Below are 23,472 nucleotides of genomic sequence, written 5' to 3'. Positions count from 1 at the left end.
CTCATATCAAATTCAGCATCTATTACCAAGGCTATTGTTTCCTTTGTCGTTTGTTTTGAGATGGGCAAAAATCTTTTGGCAGCAGCTTCCTCAAATATTTTATGTCAGGACTCTGACAAATATGAATTTTGAATTTTTTTAAGAAAACAGTATTGAATCTAAAGCCTTCTTTAAAAATCACCTATTTTTGCTACACCTTTAAAATATTTCTTTTCACTTTCTTGATACTTTTCCAGCAGTTTTTTACATTTCACTGAGGTTCAGGGACCATTATATTTCAAAGAAGTAGAAATAATTATTTTCAGCAATAATTTTTGTTGGTATTTGTATATCAATTTTCTTTTTCTTTTTTTTAATTCTGTGTTGTACATAGGTGATAAAAGCATTGACCAGAAGTATGATTCACCAGAATCGATTATAGAGATAGAAAATATCTAGAGCAACGTCTACAGCACATTCCAGCATAACTCTTACATTTTAATGGTTTTATTATTGTTTCATTGTTGTCACTGTTACTTACAAAAACATTTACTCATTTCTTTCACTCTAATATCTTTTTTCAAAATTATGTCAGTGTCTATGACTCTCATCAGTGGTCTAAGCCATCCCCAAGCCTGAGAGCTATAAATGACTTTAGCCTGAGCAGTACTCTATCCTGATGGTATTGTCCAAAGTCTCACTGTCAAACGATGGACTGCAGCCGAGCCTGTCATTATGTCTTGGTTGGTTCTTCTACCGGATCATCAAGCTAACATACCCACTTCCTGCAATATCACCCATTCTACTACACTCCACATGCCAATACATTTTAAAATGTTTATTTATTATTTTTTTTTGGTAAATGAATTAAATCCTCATTCCTCTCTTGCCTACCAGAAGAAAATTAGGACAGTGGAGCTTCTTTTCTTTCAATTCTAAAATTCCAGATTTAGGAAGGAAAGGAATGCTTAAACAAGTGAAATCTTTTTCAGATATTTTTGGAGGCATGGAATAGATAAATTTTTCAAACAAGTACTCTTAGATTCCTTTTTTAGAATTTCATATAGCCCATCTTTATTTCTATTATGTTTAAGAAAAATCTAGCCCTAGGAGTAAGTCCATAATTTATGTGGTCCAGGAAAATGTCCAAAATTTTTCTAATATTTTAAATACAGTAAATGATATTGATTCTATTATGTGTAAACTAATGTATAATGTGTAAAGGTATTCAAGATCACACTGAATTGTTTCTGTTACAACTTACTTTCTCTTCAATACTTAACAGACAGGCTTATTTCCAAACTATAATGCCATAAATATAAAACTATACAGAATCTTTTAAAAAACCAGGCTTTTTGGATTAATTCACTTAACAAAACTATTTACCTTAAACTATTTACTGAAATACTAGCTGGAAGTCAGAAATAACCAAGTCATGTCCCCAGTCTCAGAGAGCTTACAGTCCAGCAGAGATTACATACAGATATACAATTCACCCTATTTTTTTGTCTAAAACCTCCTAGAACTGGTGAGATACTTCTTTATAGTCTACTATAGCACAGACAATGGTCTATGGTCCCCACATTGGGATACACAGGAAGACTGCATCTCCTAGTTCTTCAGTAGGCAGCTGGGAATATGGCCAGTGGAATTTCGGTAGAAAAGATGAGCTTCATTTCCAGGCATGACCCCTAAAATATCTCACATAAACCTCCATGGGACCTTTTTTCCTTTATGCATTGACTGGACAAATGAAGCGAATCCATCAGAGATTTCCAAGGAGAACCCACAGTGTGGAGGAGCCAAGAGAAAGGAGTCTGAGTGAAGAACTTCCTAGGAGAACCTCCTGATTTACAATGGATTATGAAAGGAGTGGGAAAAACTACAACAACAACAACAACAACAACAACAACAACAACAACAACAACAACAACAGCTTTCATTGTGTTAAGCCTCAGAGGTGTTAGGTTTGTGTGTTAACTTATCTTAGTAATTCTCTATAACTATATCACTATGCCCTGTGCTGTTATATAAAGGTGTACAAAACTGTGAGCAAGAAATGTAGGGTTTTGAGTCACTATAGTAAAAGAAACTCAATCCTTGCCTTTATGAAGTAGCTTATTTCTTCTTGTGGATTTTTCTGACCATGTTTTCCTACTAGGTGTTCTGAAAGGTTCTCATCCTTCATTGAAAACCATGTAACTGCTTCTGACTTTAATTTTGAGTGGTCTCAAAAATGAGATAATCAAGCCTAAAACTTTTAGTTACCATTTATAAAACACTTACCAAGTACCAGGCAAAACCTTAATCACATACAAACTTCACTAAAACCCTTTAAGGGAGATATTATCATAACTGTTTAATATACGATGAGATAGAAACTTACAGAATTGAAATAAATTACCAAGTTAGTAAATTCTAGCATAAGTATTTGACCCTAAGTCTATGAATGCTCAAACTATTAATTCTTTTAACCTAGTTAAGTAGCATCTTTTATTAGAATGTTTCAAATAATATGTGTCAGTATATTATCTTATGATATTCATACTGACTCATGAGGGACCCCCTTTTTCATGATTATGTTTCATTTCTTAACCATGTTCTCTTTTTCACACTTTCACTTTTATTTATTTATTTATTTATTTATTTATTTATTTATTTATTTATTTATTTATTTATTTATTTTTTACATTTTTTATTGATTCATAATCATTCTACAGTGCTGTGTCAAATTCCAGTGCCCAGCACAATCCCTCAGTCACCCATGGACATATACACACCCACCGCCACACTTCTTTCTCTGTGATTTATCATAACATTTTGCGTACACTTCCCTGTGCTACACAGCGCAATCCTGTCCATCCATTCTACAATCTTGAAATCCCAGTCTATCCCCCCCCACCCTCTAGCCCCCCCTCCCCCGGCAACCACAAGTCTGCACTCTCTGTCCATGAGTCTATTTCTGTCCTGTATTTATGCTTTGTTTTTGTTTGTTTGTTTGTTTTTGTTTTTTAGATTCCACATATGAGCGATCTCATATGGTATTTTTCTTTCTCTTTCTGGCTTACTTCACTTAGAATGACATTCTCTAGGATCATCCATGTTGCTGCAAATGGCATTATGTTGTCGGTTTTTATGGCTGAGTAGTATTCCATTGTATAAATTATTTTCTTTATAACATTGGTTTGTAACGTTATATAAGTTTCACATGTGCAACATTATAATTCAACTTCTGTATACATCACAGTGTGTTTATCACCAAAAGCCTGGTTTCCACCCATCACCATACAGTTAACCCCCTTTACTCATTTTGCACTCTCCCTACTCTGCTTCTTCTCTGGTAGCCATCAATCTGTTCTCTGTATCTGTGTTTGTTTTTGGTTTTTATGTTCATTTATTTTGTTTTGCTTTGTTTTCTGTTCCACACTTGAGTGAAATCATACGGTATTTGTCTTTCTCTGACGTATTTCACTAAGCATAGTAGCCTCAAGGTCCATTTACGTTGTTGCAAATGACAAAATTTTATCTTTTTATGGCTGAGTAGTATTCCATTGTATACATATATGCACCACGTCTTCTTTATCTATTCATCTGTCAGTGGGCACTTAGGTTATTTCCATATCTTAGCAATCGTAAATAATGCTTCAATAAACATAATGGTCTATATATCTTTTTAAATAAGTGTTTTTTATATTTTTTAGGTAAATACACAGAAGTGGAATAGATAGATCATATGGCAGTTCTATTCTTAGTTTTTTGAGGAATTCCCACACTGTTTTCCACAGTGGCTATACCAATTTACATTCCCACCAGCTATGTGTAAGTGTTCCCTTTTCTCCACATCCTCTCCAACAGTTGTTATTTCCTGTATTTTTCATACTATCCATTCTAGTGGCATGAAGTGATATCTCATTGTAGTTTTGATTTGCATTTCCCTAATAATCAGTTATGATGAACATCTTATCATGTGCCTGTTGGCTAGCTGTATGTCTTCTTTGGGAAAATGTCTATTCAGATCCTCTGCCCAATGTTAAATTGAGCTATTTGGTTTTTTTTGTTGTTGTTGAATTGTATGAGTTCTTTATATATTTTGGATATTAACTCCTTACTAGATAAACAATTTGCTAATATCTTTTCCCATTCCATAGGTTGTCTTTTGTTTTGTTGATTGTTTCCTTTGCTATCCAGAAGCTTTTTAATTTGATGTAGTCTCACTTGTTCATTCTTATTTTTGATTCCCTTGTCTGAGGAGACCTGTACAGAAAGATACTGCTGAAACCAGTGTCAAACTGTATACTGCCTATGTTTTCTTCTAGGAGTTTTATGGTATCAGGTCTTATGTTCAAGTCTTTCATCCATTTTGAGTTAATTCTGTGTATGGTATAAAATAGTGGCCTAATTTCATTCTTTTGCATGTGGCTATCCAGTTTTTCCAACACCATTTATTGAAGAAACTGCTCTTTTTCTATTGTATGTTCTTTGTTCCCATGTCATAAATTAATTATCTATATATGTGTGGGTTTATTGCTGGGCTCTCAATTCTGTTCCTTTGATCAGTGTGTCTTTTTCTGCCAATACCATACTGTTTTGATAGCTTTACTACTATAGCTTTGTAGTATAACTTGAAATCAAAGATTGTGATACCTCCAGTTTTATTCTTTTTTCTCAGGATTGCTTTGGCTATTTGGGATCTTTTGTAGTTCCACAGAAATGGAATTTTTAGTTCTATTTCTTTGAAAAGTGTAATTGGAACTTTGATAGGAATTGCATTGAATCTATTGATTGCTTTAGGTAATATGGACACTTTAATATGTTCATTCTTCCAATCCATGAGCATAGAATATCTTTCCATTTCTTTGTGTCCAGAATTTCTTTCAAAATCTTATAGTTTCTGGTATATAGATCTTTCACTTTCTTGGTTAAATTTATTCCCAGGTATCTCACTCTTTTTCTTACAGTTGTAAATGAGATTGTTTTCTTAATTTCTATTTCTACTAGTTTGTTGTTAGTGTACAGAAGCTGAACATATTTTTGTATATTGATTTTATATCCTTCAACTTTACTATATTTTATTTCTAATAGTTTTTGGTAGAGTCTTTAGGGTTTTCAATACATAAAATTATGGCATCCACAAATAGTGACAATTTTACTTTTCTTTCCAATTTGAATGCCTTTTATTTCTTTTTTCTTGCCTAATTGCTCTATCTAGGACTTTTAATACTATGTTGAAATAAGAGTGGGGAGAGTAGACATCCTTGTCTTGAACCTGATCTTAGAGGGATAGCTTTCACATTTTCACCACTGAATATGATTTAGCTGTGAGTTTGTCACACGTAGCCTTATTATGTTGGTGTACATTACTTATATACCCACTTTATTGAGAGCTCTTAACATAAATAGATGTTGAATCTTGTCACATTTTCTTTGCATCTATTGTGATAATCATGATTTTTATCTTTCATTTTATTAACGTGGTATATCACATTGATAGATTTACAAATGTTGAAGCATTTTTGCATTCATGGAATAAATTTCACTTGATCATGGTGTGTAACTCTTTTAATGTATTGTTGTATTGTTGTATTCAGTTTGCTAATATTTTGTTGAGGAGTTTTGCATCTATATTCATCAGAGATATTGGTCTGTAATTTTCTTTTTTGTGTTGTCTTTTTCTGGTTTCAGTATAAGGGTAATGCTTGTCTCATAAGATGATTTAGAAAGCATTCCTTCCTCTTCAATTTTTTGGAAGAGTTTGCGAAGGATAGGTATTAAATCTTCCTGGGTTGTTTGGTTGAACTCACCTTGGAAGCCATCTCATCTTGGACTTTTGTTTCGAGGGAGGTTTTTGATTACTGTTTTAATCTAGTTACTAGTGATCAATCTGTTTAAGTTTTCTATTTCTTCATGATTCAGTCTTGGAAGGTTGTATGATTCTAAGAATTTATCAGTTTCTTCTAGGTTATCCAATTTGTCGGTATATAGCTGTTAACAGTGTTCTCTTATAATCCTTTGTATTTTATGGTATCCATAGTAATTTCCCCTCTTTTGTTTCTATTTATCTGAAACTGCTCTTTTTTTCCTTAGTGAGTTTAGCTAAAAGTTTGTCAATTTGTTTTCCTTTCCAAAGAGCTATTGTTAGTTTCATTGATCTTTTCTATTGTCTTTTTAGTCCCTATTTCATATATTTCCACTTTGATTTTTATTATTTCCCCCCATTGCTAACTTTGGGCTTCATTTGTTCCTCTTTTTCTAGTCTCTTTTGGCATAAGGTTGGATTGGTTAGTTGAGATTTTTCCTGTTTCTTGAGGTAGACCTGTATGTTATAAACTTCCCTCAGTACTAATTTTGCTGCATCCCATAGATTTTGATATGTCATATTTTTATTTTTATTTGTCTTCAGCTATTTTTTATTTCTTCTTTGATTTCTCATTGATCCAGTAGTTTTTCAGTAGCATGTTGTTTAGTCTTGTCATATTCGTGACTTTTCCAGTGCATATATATTAATAAGTGTTGTGTCTTTCGATGGATCATTCCTGTATCAGTATATAATATCCATCTTTGCCTCTTGTTACCATTTGGGCTTGAAGTCTACTTTGTCTGAGTATGGTTATCCTGTTTCCTTTTGTCTGTTATTTGCTTGGAGTATCATCTTCCATCTCTTCTTTCTTCATTTTAAAAAATCTTAGTTCTCTCTTCTCTTCTACTTGAATTATTTCTAGATTTTTATCTTCAGGATTGCTGATTCTCTCCTCCATATGGTCTGTTCTATTTTCAGTGCTTTCTATTGCATTCTTCCATCTTTTCTATTGAGTTCTTCAGCTCTAGAATTTCTACTTCATTCTTCTATAGAGTTCCAATCTCTTTGGTAAAGTTTCACTTCTGTTCATTAATTTTATACCTGAGCTCATTGAACTGCCTTTCTGAGTTTTCTTGTAGCTCGCTGAATTTCTTCATAATAGTTATCTTGAATTCTCAAAGTATTAGATCACAGACTTCTGTGACTTTAAGTTTGGCTTCTGGAGAATTGTATATTTTTTTCTTTTTGTGATACCATGTTACCATGGTTTTTCATGGTACTTGATGACTTATTCCTCTGTCGGCTCATTTGAAATATTAAATACCTTTCTTATTAGATTTTTTTTTAACTTTAATTCTAACAATTCAACAGATTGGTAATTAGAGGCCTTTCTCTTGTTTTTCAGTGGGTAGCATTATAGCACAAGTTTTTGGTTTCTCATACCTGAACTGCCTCTGGCTACATTTGAAAATTGGCACTTTCCACTCTCCACCACTTCTGCCAGGGTGTCACTGGTACCCTTGTTGTTGCTTGTGCCTCTGGGGACATTGGTGCCCTGCTGCTACCAGGGTCACTGCTGACACTGGTGTCATCACTGGGGATATTACAATGGCAGATTCCTCTGCTGCATTCAAGTTCTCTTGGGTCATGGGTACTGCCACCCATGGGGAGAGGGGGAGGCTGGGAGGAAGTCAAAGTTGAATGTGCCTCCACTGCTTCCAGAGTTGTCAGGTTTATGGGCACCACCACCTGAGGCAGGGGCCAGAGTTACAGGTGCTGCTAAAGGTGGAAGGACAGGGGTCTCAGACCCTGTGACTGCTGCTGTCCAGTTTCCTGTGGCCATCGGTGCCACTGTGGCCAGGAGGCTGGAGTCATGTGTGCCACCTCCCCTGCTACTATCAGTTTCTCAGGGGCTTGCTAGGCCAGCCACTGTGGCTGGGGAGACAGGATCATAGGCACTATCTCTGCTGTTCCCCTATTCTGCCTCCTCTGAGGTCCACCCGCCTTCAGATGGACAGATATGTGAATGTCTCTGGTGTACTGGTGTGTTAGGTAGAGGAAACTTTGTTGATTATGGATGTTTTACTAGTTGTAGATCCAAAGGGAGGAACAAAGTAAGTTTCTCACACCACCATGATGCTGACATCACTCTCCTTGACCATGTTCTTGATAGATTAGGTTCCCATAAAGTTAAATTCAAAATAAGTGAGACGTATTTTCTTATGACAGATTTAAAACAATCTCTTATCTAGTATTTGTGGAAATGACTTTTTATATTTAAAACATTTTTACCATAGAAAATTTTAAATATAAAAAATAAAGAATATACTTGGTCCTGATGCACTTATCATACAGCTTCAACAGTAACTAAATCATGGCCAACCTTGAGTCAGACCATCCTCATCCCTCCAGATTTATGTTTAAGCAAATTACAAACTTCAAATTATTTCATATATAAATGAAATATTTAGAGACTATTTAGAAAGAGAATAGATAATCTCTTTCAGATATCCTTAAAAGATAAGAATACTAAACATACATATAATTGTGATCCTTAAAAAATATTAAAATAATCTGGGTAAGAATTCTAAAAAGACATTATTCATGTATTTGCTAAATAACATATATTGAGTACATATCATGTTCCAGGCCTAACTGAATATCTTTGAGCCCCAATCAATAAATTTTTGTGCATGCGTGAAGAAATTTCTCTGTAGTAATAATTGGCAGAAGTTGCATTTCATGATTTCAAATTTATCCAGTTACAAACACAAGCAAAGGGTGTCCTTTAAAAAAGATAATCCCAGCTGGAATTCACTTTGAGTCTCTGAAACCATTTACATGGTAAGGGCCTATCTCATAAATTTAAACAGCTTTGATTCTATACTCAAATTACATAGCCAGTTTTTTTTCTTCCTAGCAGCTTATAAGTTGGCTATGATTTAAAAGTTTTGTGTGTGTGTCTTAATTGTTATGAATTTTACATCTATGCCGTTAAACATTCACACTTCAAATTATTGTCAATAACATTCCTATTATTACAGTTATTTACAACTTGCTTGTTTACAATCTATATTACCCAGGATGCAACAAAATTAACTTACTCCAAGTTATGAAATTTTTCCTTCTTATCAGCGTTAACTTTTTAGGACTGAAAACAAAGACTTAAAAGATAGTTATTAACTGCCAGGATTAAATCATCAACTGCATTAATAATTCCTAGAAAGCATGGCCTGGCTTTTGCACTAGAAGTCAGGTCCTGAGCTGTTTCTGGCATCCTGTCTCTGTCTTGTGTATCATTTACTGTCTTACTATCCTTGTAGTCAAAAGGAGAATAACAAGGTAATAGTACACCTCCCTGGGTGCCATGCAAAAATCTTGTGAGAATTAATACTCAGAAAGGATTTCTGAACTTAGTGAGAAAAGGTACTTTAGAATATAAACATCATGCAATTATTCTCATTACTGTGAGCTAGAAAAATGCTAGGAAGAAATAGCATGATTATTGTGGCATGTATTAAGCCAAATAGGAAAGCAGACTAGTGAGGAATCCCATCGAAGATAAAAATTACTTTGACCAATCCTTTCTTCCCTCCAGCCACTGAAAGAAATTATTTTTATAGCCATGTTTAAATGGTACCCTAACTTCCTTTCATTTTGCTTAAAATCTGTGATACAGGAATTGTGCTTAAATGAAATTTCCATCAGCTTTTACATATTAAAAAAAGCAAGTGCATTTTAATGCACATATTGAACATTAAATCATTTTGTGCTGCAGGTTATTGCAAGTAAATAGTAATTGTAAAATAGATTCTTTTTGATGAAACAAAATGAAAATAGACTGCTAATATTCACCTCAGATTTCTTCATCATTTCATTAACAGTTCAACTAGGAAAGGCATTTTTATAATGATGGGCAGGAAAAATCATACTCATCAATATGCATCCATATTCATATGTTTGTACACTGACTCTCAAACCTTAAAATAAGGACACAGAAATATGTGACATGCATATGCTCCTTAAAATGATTTGTGAGAACTATTGTATTTGTTCAACAATTGTCTCTTCATTCACAATATTCAGACATCAAAGTCATTAAGAAATATTACAAAATTTAAATAAGAATCAGGTTGCTTTTCTGCAGACTTTTTTTTTCAGAAAATAGGAATTTGACAGACAAAAATTAGTGAAGCAGATTAGATTCCTTGCATATTAGCTACAAACTTCTGTTCTACTTTTGTGTCAACTGTGAACTCAAAGCCTCTCCCTCTCCATTTATTCTTTGTATCTTTATAAAATATTTTTCTTTATATTCAACTCTTTTACATTTCCACATATGGCTTACCCCAAACCTTCAAGTAATTATGCACTCTAAGACATTGTGAAAATGTAAAGATTCAATCTGTTTTAAACAAGAATAATAAACCAGCCATGCCTTGAAAGGACAGTTTTCACTGGTGCAGACAGGGAGCTGAGAATGCTACTGCTGAGCTTGCATTGCCCCCTGTGGTTGCTATCTGACAGTTCCTGAGGAAAAGCAGCAACGTGCTCTGTCCTCTTGGTGTGTAGCAGCATCTGGGTACTGTGCTTTGAGCTTTAGCTCAATAGTGAATAAATGCCTTATAGCATGAGAGCATCGATTCAGATGCTAATATTTTGGAAATGTATATGCTTTATTTCAATTCTTACTAATGCAGTAAATTAACATTTCACCGGCTATATCACTTTAATACATGTTGTCAACCTTACACAAATTTTCAAATTAGAGTAGTGAAAATTCTTTCACATAGGAAGCAATTTGATAGCTTTCAGGTATGTAGCTCTCTGAGGAATACACTCCTTTTTTTCTGAACTCCGATTTTACCTCTTGTCAATTTGGTACCATATAGTGCTGCATCCCAAGTTTAAGTTGTGCACACAACTAGGTTTTTACTTCCAAACTAGATAGTGAGTTCAATGAAAGCAAAGGCTCTGCCTCATGTCATTGTATCCCTCCCCAGTGATAGGAGAGTGCTGGACTCAGAAAAGCTGCTGTATCAAGCCAAGATTATTGATGTCTTGCTTGAACTTAATCTTATTACTAATTGTCTTAGGTCCAGGTCCCTAGAAACAGAGCCTAAGAAAGCAAATTGGATGCACAAGATGCACTAAGGTCATAATCTTTAGGTAAAGCTTGCAAAGGAAGGAGAAAAACAGGAGAGGAAATAAATGAGCAAAGATGTGGTCTCAGATAGTCTAGCCTTGGCCTGATCCTCAACATGGGTGGGAAGGGAGTTTGAAGCAGAAACTGCACGACAAATATGCCCCTCCTTAAGACAAGAGAGCCAGCCTGCTGTACCCCCATTTGGGGTTCATTAGCTGTGGCCACCCCCAGAAGGTGGGAGGTGTGTAACCTCCTGGGTGAGGCAGAATCTCAGCTGAGGGCAAATCTCCAGAGAAGGGGGTAGCTGTGAGCTGTGAGTAGCCAACACTCCAGGCAGATGGGGGACAATAAAGGGGCCAATAAAGGGAATCTGGGCTGAGTATCTGCAGCATCCGCTTGAATGCACTTGTTTCTTACATCAGATTTACTCCATCAAGGCAGATTCTCCAAGGTTCTGTGGTCACAATACTTGAGGAAACTTACTAGCTGCTGCAGTTGATCTTACGGCAAAAAAGAATATTCCTCTCCCTCCTCTATCACCCTTTCCATATTCCTCTCTCTCTCTAGCACTTCACTGGCCTTAGTAGTCCACCTAGTGGAGGAACACAGAGGTTCACCCTGGAGGGTTGAACCCCTGTTACACTGTCATCATTAAGAAGATCATGGTTGCTGTATTTGCCCATTTACAGTTACAAATGAACATCAGAGGACCCAGAGATACCACCCCTTCCTCACTCCAGTGGATCACCTAAGTCCAAACACGTTCTTCCCTGTTCTCAGATTTCCTGACTCCCAAAGAAGGCAAAGGTCAATCACTCTTGTTTGTGTCCGCTGGTCTACCAGCACGAGGTGCTTAAAACCACCAGGTGGCAGTTGTACATTAACAGTTACTAGGAATCTTTTTGTGTCCACAGGTGGAAAGGAGCTTATCTGGAAAATCAGCTCCTCTAGACACACAGAGGTCAATGTTTCAGGGTCAGGAAGCACAAATTCCCCAAGCAAGTCAGCGGGAATGATAGTGAGTAGAGCCACGCCTACTTTCACCTCTTAGTTCCTAAAGTCATGTGTATTCGTTTGCTAGGGCTGACATAGCAAAATACCACAGAAATGTATTTACTCACAGTTCTGGAGTCTGAAGGTCCAAGACAAGATGTTGGCAGGGTTCATTACTCCTGAGGCCTCTCTCCTAGGCTTGCAGATGGCCAGCTTCTCACTGGGTCCTCACATGGCCTTTTCTCTGTGCACATGCATCCTTGGAAATCTCTTCCTCCTGTTGTAAGGATGCCAGTCCTATTGGATTAGGTTCTCACCCTCATGACCTTATTTAGCTCTAATTACCTCTTTAAAGGCTCTATCTCCAAAAATAGTCAGTTGGGGGTTAGAGCTTGAATATACAAATTTGGGCGGGGGAAATACCATTCAGTCCATACCATCATGAATTCTACCTTTTTATGACACAGCAACACACAATGGATGTTAGTTTAAGAGTATATCACGTTCTGAAAAATAGTTCTGAAAATCTTTCAAGCTGTCGTCCCCAAAACAGTACCTCATCTACATCTTTTAAAGGTTATTCCACTATTCTAACAGGATAACAATTACTGGATGGTACAGAAGCTGATGAGATCAGTGGTTCCCATGGTCATGTGCCCACTTTTCTAACTTCTTTGCAAAAAAAAAAAAAAAAAGAATCTCTTAGTGTGAGATGTTTTCATACAGGACCTCATGCCAGTAAATCAAACACTTCATGAGCAACTAGAGTATGATATTCGTTAAAATCCTGTGGACAAGAAAGGAGGATATGTATGTATCACTCCTTGTCAGAATAAAGTTTGCCTTTTTCAAGATAGAAAGCATCCTATTTTTTAAAAATGGCACCAAGTGGCTGACTGGTCTCCTTGGAGTATGGCATCATATAAGACATTCAACACTAATCTCTGTTGCTCACAGGTCAAGCATTCAAGAGTAGCAAGTAGCTAGACAGGTCTTGATGAGACAGAGCACATGTTCTTGGAAATATACATAGATTTCATTTCTGCCACCATGGCTCTCCCTTTCATGTGCCCATGATGCCATCATTGTCATGGTCAGGGAGAGAAGCTAACTGATAACCACTGGCCTAGTTATCCTATCCATTTGGTTGTTTAGTGCTGCTTCTATATAGGGGCCCACCCTGCTGTACAACAAAAAGAGCTTTATGTTACCTTTCCACTCCATCCATGTCTCTTCTCAAACATCTTTAACCTTGATCTCACACTATTGCTTCTTCCAAACCCCTTGAATAACCATCTAAATTATTTACCCCTGTCTGTGAATTCATGAATATTATTACCTCATCTCTCTTTACACAATAACTAGGAGCTCTGCCCAAAGTGCTTCCAACTGATAGGTTTTCCTTCCTTCATCATTGTCTTTCAAAGCCACACTTGAATGGAAGTATAATGTATCAACTACTCATTTTAGGATTGCACCAACATATCAACTTATCTGTGAACCAAACTTAGATTTGTTTAACCCCTCTCTGATACTCGGTCACAGGAAACCCCTATGTCTGTCACAGCATGTGTTACCTTAGAAGTAGATTCTGTAATAGTATTTAGAATATGGGATGTTTATTAAAGATTTCTCATGGGATCAACATCTGTGGAAAGGAGAAAAAGGAAGTAGGGCTCAGAAGAAGTCAAGTTCTAATGCAGCCTTGGCCAACTCCATGGAGATCTCTAGATAAATATCTCTGGTAATACCTAAACTGGCCCTTCAGAGTTAGCCTGAATTAGGCCAAAGTGACCAGACATTTATATCTGCATTTACTGGTAAGAGAAATCACCATGGGTGAGGCCTCTCTCTACAGCTTAGACAATCCCTAAAAGATCTGAGAGCTAAAGAGTATCTTTTCATAGCTCCCCTAGAAGATGGGGCATTGAGCCCTCCATTGAAGGGGGAACTGATTTCATTAAGTGTCCATCATAAAGCCATTGGTATGAGCTAAGGTGAAGCTGCTGATACAACAGTGATAGGTAACAAGGAGTATGAGCTACCTTGTTTGTGCAGCTCCCGCGAACCCTTTGAACCTGCCTGAGCTTACATATCCTGGATATGTCACTTCTGTCTTATACTGGATTGATGCTGGGCCCACCCTACCCAATTTCATTTCTTGGTAGTATAACATTGCTCTGCCCATGATGAGAAATTCTAGCTGCACTGTCACTCGAGATTCCATTGTTAGATGCTTCATTTCTAGGAAGGCCTACTAGGATACCATATGTAGAATGGTTTGGCATTTATTTGTAGAAATTGTCTTTGCTGTGTATGGCATGTCCTTGCTCCAGAACTTCAGGAGTCTGTGTTGCAGCTCTCCTATTGGGGCTTGATAGAGTCTCCATGTAGCATGATTTTCTACCATAAATACCTCCTGGTATTTATCAAGTATGTGTGACGTATGTCTGAGGTATGCCTGACCATATGGCTAGTAGCAGCCTACTTGAACCACAGCTGGACCACCTGAAGAGTGATTTCTTGCTCTGGGCCTTTTGAAAAATCTAGCAGCTTCTACGTCTATGATGAATGGGTTAGAGTGGTATTCCCAAATGCAGAATATTCTGCCTCCAAAACCTGAAGATGTCTGCCAAGAGATACGATTCTTAGTAGAAGGAGGTGAAAGGTACAATAACTTGTTCTTCATTTGAGAGAGGATGTCTTGTTGTGACCTAGACAACTGAACCACTCCTCTACAAAAAGTCTGTACACTGAGGCCGCTTCTGAATACTAGTAGAGTCTATCTTCCACACTCTGTTACTTTGGAAGAGATATGCTTGCATTCCTAGGTCACTGAACTCCAACCCCTCTAAATTGTGTCATTACTAAAGGTCCCTAAATATTTGTGAGGTTTATCCCCCATCCTCTGGAGTACACATGTTTTACCAAGGAACTGATAATCACTGCCACTTGTTGTCCAACAATATATTGAACCAATATGATACTCTGCACTATATCCAGATGATCCTTGCACCACTGAAATATATTGACAATTTCAATATATAAAATATATTATGAGACATTTAACATAGCTCCAAGGAGAGACTGTAAGTGTATATTGTCTGTCATGTCAGTGTTAACTGCTTCTGATCCTCTTTTTTACATGTATAGAAAAGAACGTATTCCAAATCTCAGCAGCCATATATCCAAAGCTGTGTTCATCTTCTCAACTAAAGACATCATATCTAACACAACTGCCAACTGGGATTACCATTTGGTTAACTTAATGGTTAATCCACTGTCATCTTTCATGATACATCTGGTTTTTACATGGGTTAAATTGATGAATTAAATGAAGATAATGGTACCACAATCCTTAAAGCCTTTAAGGCTTTGAGAATAGCACTAATCTCTTCCATTTGCCCATGGATACAATATTTTTTTTTGATTTATTATATTGGTTTTAGTGGGGCAGTTTCATGGACTTTTACTTTCACTGCAGTTGTTCCTACTGAGCTAGTCAGAGAGCCATAAGAGAGTTCTGCCAACTGTCAAGTATGTCCATTATGATTATATACTCCCATACCAGAAAACTGACTAGCAAGTAAATCTGGTTCCTTGAACATCAGCATCAACTTGGATAGTGTATCCAAAGGTTCTCAAAAGATCTGGATAGTCCCCTTTCCTCAGTGTACAGTTACTCATGCATATGATTAAAGAAACAATATATAATTTCAATGATGTTACAAGGCCTTCCTTAGGGAAGGGAAACTGATTTCTCCTTAAGTGGATGAATCTAGGCCTAATACTTGTGCGGGTCTGGAAACTTGGCAAAGGATCATAATTTTCGATTGGGGTGGCTGATCTCAGCCTTCTGCATATCCATTCTTGGCCACATCTGATTACAGATAGATAATAGATGATAGGTAGGTAGGTAGGTAGGTAGATAAATAAATAGATAACACTATTCTACATATTGAGTACATGCTCAATTCTATGTAAGCAATATATTGAATACCGTTATCTATCAATCTAGTCCAATTCTGTTATAATATTTCTCCTACAATCATCTCAACCTACAAAATACAGCCACTATGAGCTTCTAAATGATGCTGGTGTCCCCTTCACAAATGGACTCTAGACCTTCTGAAAAACAAAATCAGCAGATGAGTTTCCCGGGTTTATTTAGTCAGTCCCTTCTAGAGTGCCCAACTTTCTGAGCTTTTGATCACTTCCAATTTGCCAAGGCAGTCTGGCATTTCTACAACATTAAATGTAAGGCATTGATTTTCAAGCTTCCAAGAAGCTTGCAAGCAGTGCATTAGAACCATTTTCAGGGTGTTAAGTTCTGTATCAAAGGAAGGTACCCCCATGTTGAGATACTCTCCCTTATTCAGCTTTATGTTTCACCCTACCATCCTGATCAACAACTTCAGAACCCACTCTCAGGAATACTTTCCTAGTTACTGTCGTACTTGTTAGTCATTCCTGCAATTCTACTGACATATAATCCATCCCCTCCCTTAGCAGTACTTTAACAGTTGGGTTACGCTGAGATATAATCTTAGTTGTTGGTTATGTGTCCAAGAGAGGAGAAGGAGGTAGATTTGGGAAGGTAGCATTATTTTGTAGAGCATCTGCCTCATTTTTCTGTACAGATTTCAATCAAGAGGTATGTATGGGGATGCTCTATCTTTCAATAAAGGAGATTGGACCACACATACAAGCCTAGAAGTTTCAAGGGAATCTGGGAGTCCAAGATTTGCATGTATATAAACCCAGATAACCCTATCCCAAGTTTCAGTGTCACCTTCTTTACCTTTCAGGTCTCTGGCCTTAGCATACGAAACTTTCCTAGGCTGAGAATTAAGCTTTACTCTTGAGTTCTGTGACTTCTATAATTAATTCCTATGCCTGGTCTTCAGTTCTATCTGCCCTCCAGCTGCAGGAGCCGAAGGCCCCTTTAAAAGCTGCCAAAGAGGTCCTCTGACTCTCATACTTGACTTTAAATTGGTGTTTGATTGCCCTGGGCCTGTTATTTCATCTCTTCAAAGCACCAATGGTATTCAGAAATAGCTCTGAACTCCACAGTCTTTATAATTTGTATTTCTCTTGTACCTCTGAAATGCCAGAGACTGTGCAGAAGCCAGTTCATCTCCTTTTCCCCCTGGCCTATCCCAGTTGGTCTCAGTGACAGTTTTAGCAGTTGCACTGTGGTGTATGCCAAAGCTATGCAAACTCCACCTACCTATCACCAGCAATGAGCTATTTGTAGCAAGCCAGCCCTCAAGTTTCTAACTCCAGGATCTCATTCTTGGAGTCTGCTTCCTCAGGTCACCCTTAGTACCATCTTAGGTCAGTTCCCTAAAAGCAAAGCCCATCCAGGGTTTCAGATGGAAGAGGAAGATCTCTTCAAGAATACGTACAAGGTGGGAGTGAAGCAGTGTAAGGAAGGAGAAAGAGCTGATCAAGAATGCAGCCTCAGCATTGGTCTTAGTAATATTTTTGGATATGTCTACTCAGACAAGGGAAATAAAAGCAAAAATGAACAAATGGGACTACATCAAACTAAAAAGATTCTGCACAGTGAAGGAAACTATTAACAAAATAAAAAGGCCACCTACTGAATAGGGGAAGGTATCCAATAAGAGGTTAATATCCAAAATATACAAAGAACTCATACAACTCAACACTTAAAAAAACATAATTAAAAAATGGACAGAGAGTCTGAATAGGCATATTGCCAAAGAAGACATACAGATGGCCAACAGGCACATGAAAAGATGCTCAACATCACTAATCGTAAGGGGAAGGCAAACCAAAACCACAATAAGATACCTCACACCTGTCAGAATAAACATCTCCTGACAGACAACAAATAACAAGTGTCAGCGAGGATGTGGAGAAAAGGGAACCCTTATATACTGTGAGTGAGAATGTAAGGCAGTTCAGCCACTACTTGAAAACAGTATGGAGATCCCTCAAAAATTAAAAATAGAACTACCACAGGATCCAGTACTTTCACTCCCAGGTACGTATCTGAAGAAAACATTAAACAAGTTTGAAAAGATATGTTTACCCCTATGTTCATTGCAGCATTATTTACAACATCCAAGATGTAGAAATAATCTACGTGCCCATCAATAGATGAATGGACAAAGAAGATGTGGTACATGTATATGCAGCATAAGATTATTCAGTCATAAAAGAGAAGGAAATCTTGCCATTTGTAACAACATGGGTAGAACTAGAAGGTATTATGCTAAGTGAAATAAGTCAGACAGAGAAAGACAAATATTGCATAATCTCACTTATATGTGTAATTTAACAAAACAAAACAAATGAACAAACATAACAAACTAGAAACAGAGCTACAGAGAACAATCAAGTGGTTGCCAGAGGGTAGGGGAATAAGGGAGGAAAGAAATAGGTGAAGAAGATTAAAAGGCACAAACTTCTAGCTGCAAAACAAATGAGTCAAGAGTATACAGTGTACAGTGTGGGGAATACAGTCAATAACTATGTAGTATCTTTCTGTGGTGACAGATTGTATCTAGACTTACTGAGATGATCATTTTGAAATGTATAGAAATACTGAATCACTGTGGTATGTAACAGGGACTAACATAGTGTTATGGGTCAATTATACTTCAAAAACAAACTCATAGAAAAAAGAAATCAGACTTGTTACCAGAGGGAAGATGCGGGAATTGGATGAAGGCAGTCAAAAGGTACAAGCTTTCAGTTATAAGGTAAATAAATACTAGGATGTAATGTACAACATGGTATGTACAACTGGCACTGCTGCACATTATTTATGAAACTTGTCAAGAGTAAATCCTAAGAGTTCACAGCACAAAGAAAAAATTTCTTCTCTTTCTTTAAATTTGTATCTATATGAGATGATAGATGTTCACTAAACTTATTATGATAATCATGTAATCATGTCATGATGTATGTAAATCAAATCATTATACTGTGCATCTTAAACAGTGCTGTATGTTGATCATATCTCAATAAAAATGGAAGGAAAAAAAAAAGAATGCAGTCTCAGGTAAAGTCTAGCCATGGGCTGATCCATGCAGATTGCCAGGAGTCTGAAATACAAATCGCACCACAGTGTTGCCCCTTTTTGAGGCAATGAAGCTAGACTTCTGTACTCTTATATCAGTCAGACTTGGTCTAAATGCCATCCCTGAAGTGGAGTAAGGAGTGTCACAGCCCCCCTGGCTAGACTTCTCTCATCAGCCAAGGGTATTTCTCAGGGTATGGGAGATAGGAGATGGGGCTAGGAGATGGGAGTGGGGTGAGAGCTGTGATATACTTGTGGCCAACACTGCCAGCAGCTAGGGTATGGGTGCAACAACCCAGGAAAGGAGATAAGACAGAGTACCACAGATTCTACTAAGCTAGAAAAATTACTGACTCTGGCATTAGAAATAACTTAATTAATGACCCCAGACAGTTATTTTTTTTTAGTATAATAAGTTCATCCAAGATCTGTTTGGGCATAGAAGAAATATATAATACATACAAATGTTCACATAATCAAAGATTCATGAAGAAGTTTCATAAGATCACATGGAGGAATCAGAACACTTGTTTGGAGAAATTTATAAGATGACATCAAACTGAGGACTAGAAGTTGGCACCACCTAGCACTCAGCCGGAGAGGACAAGCAGGACAAATTCATTTGGCTGCCAGCACAACTCCCCTCGTCTCCTTCAGGGGTGGCTGCCAGCCAGCAGCAACTCAAACTCCATCCAAGCCTGTGTGAGGAACTTACAAGGTAACCAATTCAGAAAGTCAGCTCTTAAAAAATTAATTGGCTTCATCCTGATGACAGATAAAGAACTTCTCTTGAATTCATCAGTAAGTTGTTAGTATCTAAAAGAACAAAATTCTATCTAAAATAAAAATCCATCTAAAATAAACAAAATTCGCAATTCTATCCACAGGGTAAAGAGCAATAATCACAATTCTACCCACCCACAATTCTACCTACTGAATCTGTTCTTCACAAAACTGAAGTCAAGAAAGTAAATCATATATGTACACACACACACATAGCACACAGACACACACACACACACACATATCTATCATATACACACATGCATATATATATCATACACACACATATATATCACACACACATATATATATCATACACACACACACAGGTATTTGATATATATACCTTTATACCCATTTACGTCCCTGCCTAACACTCCACTCCTTATACCAAAGCAGCCATTTGGCATTCCTTTGGCATGACCAAAATAAAAATCAAAGCCCCCCATTGGCAACGTTCCACCAAATCAGTCCATTCCTAACAAGGACATTAGTTATTTTCTTATTCTTTCCCATTAAATCTTAAAGGACCAATATCTCATTTTAATAATGATTTGAGTCTATACAGTCCCTGTAAAATTCCACTGACATGATGAAAAATAGAAGAGCAAAGCAAATTTTAAAAAAGAACTTAGCATTGCTAAAGTGCAGAAGCCATCAATAATCAAGAAACATAACTTTTTTTTTCAGGAAGTTTGAAGTACAATGATCTAGACTAAGGAAAGTTTGATTGATGTTGATTGGCTTGTTACTCAACATTAACAAAGGAGAAGAGCTTAGCTTATAAACCGAGTGGTTAGGTTTCCCCAAAAGGACTCAGGAAATACCCAAGTTCTGCACAGCTGGACATAAAGCAAAGACAGCTCTTACATTCAGTCTGTCTCCAAGAACGGCTGACCACTGCTTGTTTTTTTACAACACCTGGTGGGCAATATGTACTAAGTGAAATTTGTATTTTACCACGATTTTCCTCAACAAAGGCAGCTGGGTGAGTGAAAAAGGGGAGAGGGATTTGCAACATTTCAGTTAACTTGAGACCATCTCAACAAATCCAAAATAAATAAAAGACTAGGGGAACTGTGAATTTATATAACACATTCATCATTATTGACCTCTTTCCTCTCTTTCTACTAGCAACAACAGCTTTGAAAATTTTTGGAGAGCCCTAAGTTCCCATCAACAGGAACTGGAGAAGAGAGAATGCTGGTTAGAAATACATCAAAGGACCTTGGGAACCCAGTTAGAAGTCACAGGACAGTGATCCCCAACTTTCCATCCCAGGCTTCCCAGCTGTCAGAGAGTCTTAAAAGATTTTAAAGTAAAAGTTGCATCACTGGATGAGTGGCCTATTGATGGATCTCATCTACTGAGCTGTCCTCTATGGTGAAACCCCCACCCAAAGTCCACTCACCATACCAGGACAGTCCACCCCCAGTATCAGAGTAACGTTTATAAAATAGCAAAATAGACACTACTTGAAGACCGTCAATAAATAATTGTTCAAATAAGGAATACTCAGCAATTGTTAGAAGAGATGAGTTAGATACAAATTAAGATGAAAAAATTGCCAAACCATTAAGGAAAAAAAAAAGTATGAAAGAGCCCTTACAGCATGGTTACATTTTTATTTGAAAACTTTAAGCATATTTAAGTAGATATAATGTATACTATGGAAGTGAAATATAATGCAACCAAAAAATAATAGCTGAAATACTATGTAACAAAATGTGCATTATGATTACAAATGAATGTTAAGATTATAGGCGATATTTTTACTCTTTATATTTTTATTGTCTAAACGTTTGTTTTTTAACCAGAAAAAAAAATCAGTTCAGACTTTTTCATTTATGTTGGTAGCTTTATCATATGGAACTGATCAAAAATTTTTATATTCCATGGCTGTGCATGTGTATCCTCTCTTGAATATGTGTTCTTTCACTTTTATCTTAAAATATTGTATATAGAAGTTGAGAATTCAGTAGAAAGAAATTCTAATGATTTGGCAAGACAGAAAATCTTGCTTCACTTTTGAAAGAAATGATTCCCCATTCGGGCTATCTATTACTGTAGTTCTGGCAAAAGTACAACGTCCAAGGATAAGTTTAGAGTGATGGTCCTATTTCTTTTATGTGACTGCATTATATAGTAATCTACTTCTTTGAAGTTTGGTAATTTGGTTATTTACGTAGCATAAACTTCAGACACCTATTTCTGGTAATAGTGGATTAAATAATGCCTTCTAACACTCCTGCTAAGTACGCTAGAAAACATGAATGAATATCAGAAAAAGTAGGCAAATACTATTTGAATGTATTAGAAAGCTAACAAGGCTGAGACTGGGGAGAAACTGAAGCCTAAACAGATAAGTTTGGCAACTAGGGCCACTTTTCTCCTGGGGACATTTCTCTGCAGTTCTTGAAAATTTGGCTCAGAGTTTAAGGAGTAAGCAGCTCTTGTCTTGGGAGTCAGGGTGAACTGCAAGCAGCTCTCTCAGGGACTGATGCCCAATTGTAAATCATTTGGATCCTTGAGCTTGGGTTAAGGTGATCCAAAATTGCTAGTTTCCCTAACAGCTTGACAGAAGCAAAGGTAAATTCTCTCTATAGAAAGACAGTCTTATTCTGAGCTTCAGATATTGTTTATAAATTTTCATCTGGGATCATTTTCATTTTGCCAGAGGGGCATCCTTTGGTATTTCTTGTAATATGAACAAAAGAATCTGCTGATTGAAGGCCTTCATTTTTTAGCTTGATTAAAAATAAGTTCATTTCATATTTATTTCTGAAGGATATTTTTTCTTGGAGTAGAATTCTAGGCTGTTAGTAACTTTCTTTCAGTGTCTTAAAGAAATAATCTCATTGTCTTCTTGTTTCCATTGTTTACATAGCAGTAATCACCAATGCTCACATTTCCGGGTAACTTGAACTCCAAAAGCCATCTTATTGTTCTCAGTAAGTCAATAATAAATGGATTAGGTAGACTTCTACAATACGTCTCCATTCAGCATCTCCACTTCCTCAACATCCACTCACTCCTCAGCCCACTGCAGTGTGGCATCTGTCCCCAATATTATTCTGGAATTATTCTCATTAAGAACAATAGTATCTGCCTTCCATGTCAAAGAACCTGCAGTAATATTATTGTTCCTCAGAAGCATTGCCCACAGTCAATAACATTTTCCTTTATGCTAGATACTCCTACAAACACACTCTCTTGGTTTTCTTCATCTCTGTCTGGGCATTCGTTCTTCCTCAACTTTTCAAACTCTTCTACCCTTTGCAGCCTATATTTTGGCCATATTGACAAGTCTTTTTGTTCCTCAGTGCCACACAATCTTCTGGCTCCTTGTGCTAGTATCTCTGAAAAATATTTTTGTCCTTGGTTCTCATTTTAAATTTCCTCTGGAAAATTTTTTTTTCTATATACCTAACACTAGGTTAAGAGCTCCCATTTTTCTGCTGTCAACCATTGGTTGTAGTAGTCATATTTTACCATTGATTATTTGTTAATTATATTACTTCTTGCTAAGATATGAGTTCTAAGAAGATAGGGCCCTCTTCTTGTTCACTATTGAGTGTCCAAGATTCAGCCTCTGGAAAGTGCTCAGTAAATATTTACTGAGTGAAAAAATCTGCTGTAGTCTATTCATCTCTCCATGTACCATGCCAGTCCCCTATTAAGCTTTCATTACTGAATTTCTGCAAAAGCCTCCAAACATAT

At 36.8% G+C, this 23,472-nt stretch overlaps 1 long non-coding RNA gene across 1 annotated transcript in view; it reads right to left on the bottom strand.

Moving 5' to 3' along the window:
* Positions 1-12,049: 12,049 nt before the first annotated feature.
* LOC107033197 (uncharacterized) overlaps positions 12,050-23,472 on the bottom strand; it is a 332,749-nt gene continuing 321,326 nt past the window's right edge. The window contains exon 6 of the long non-coding RNA XR_012074875.1: positions 12,050-12,192. This is a non-coding gene — a long non-coding RNA (uncharacterized lncRNA). The remainder of the gene's footprint in view (positions 12,193-23,472) is intronic.

Source organism: Vicugna pacos, chromosome 8, assembly GCF_048564905.1.
Source record: "Vicugna pacos chromosome 8, VicPac4, whole genome shotgun sequence".
In the NCBI taxonomy this organism is placed as follows: domain Eukaryota; kingdom Metazoa; phylum Chordata; class Mammalia; order Artiodactyla; family Camelidae; genus Vicugna; species Vicugna pacos.
Note: the sequence above shows the minus strand (reverse complement) of the source record. Positions and strands in the feature narration are given on the sequence as shown.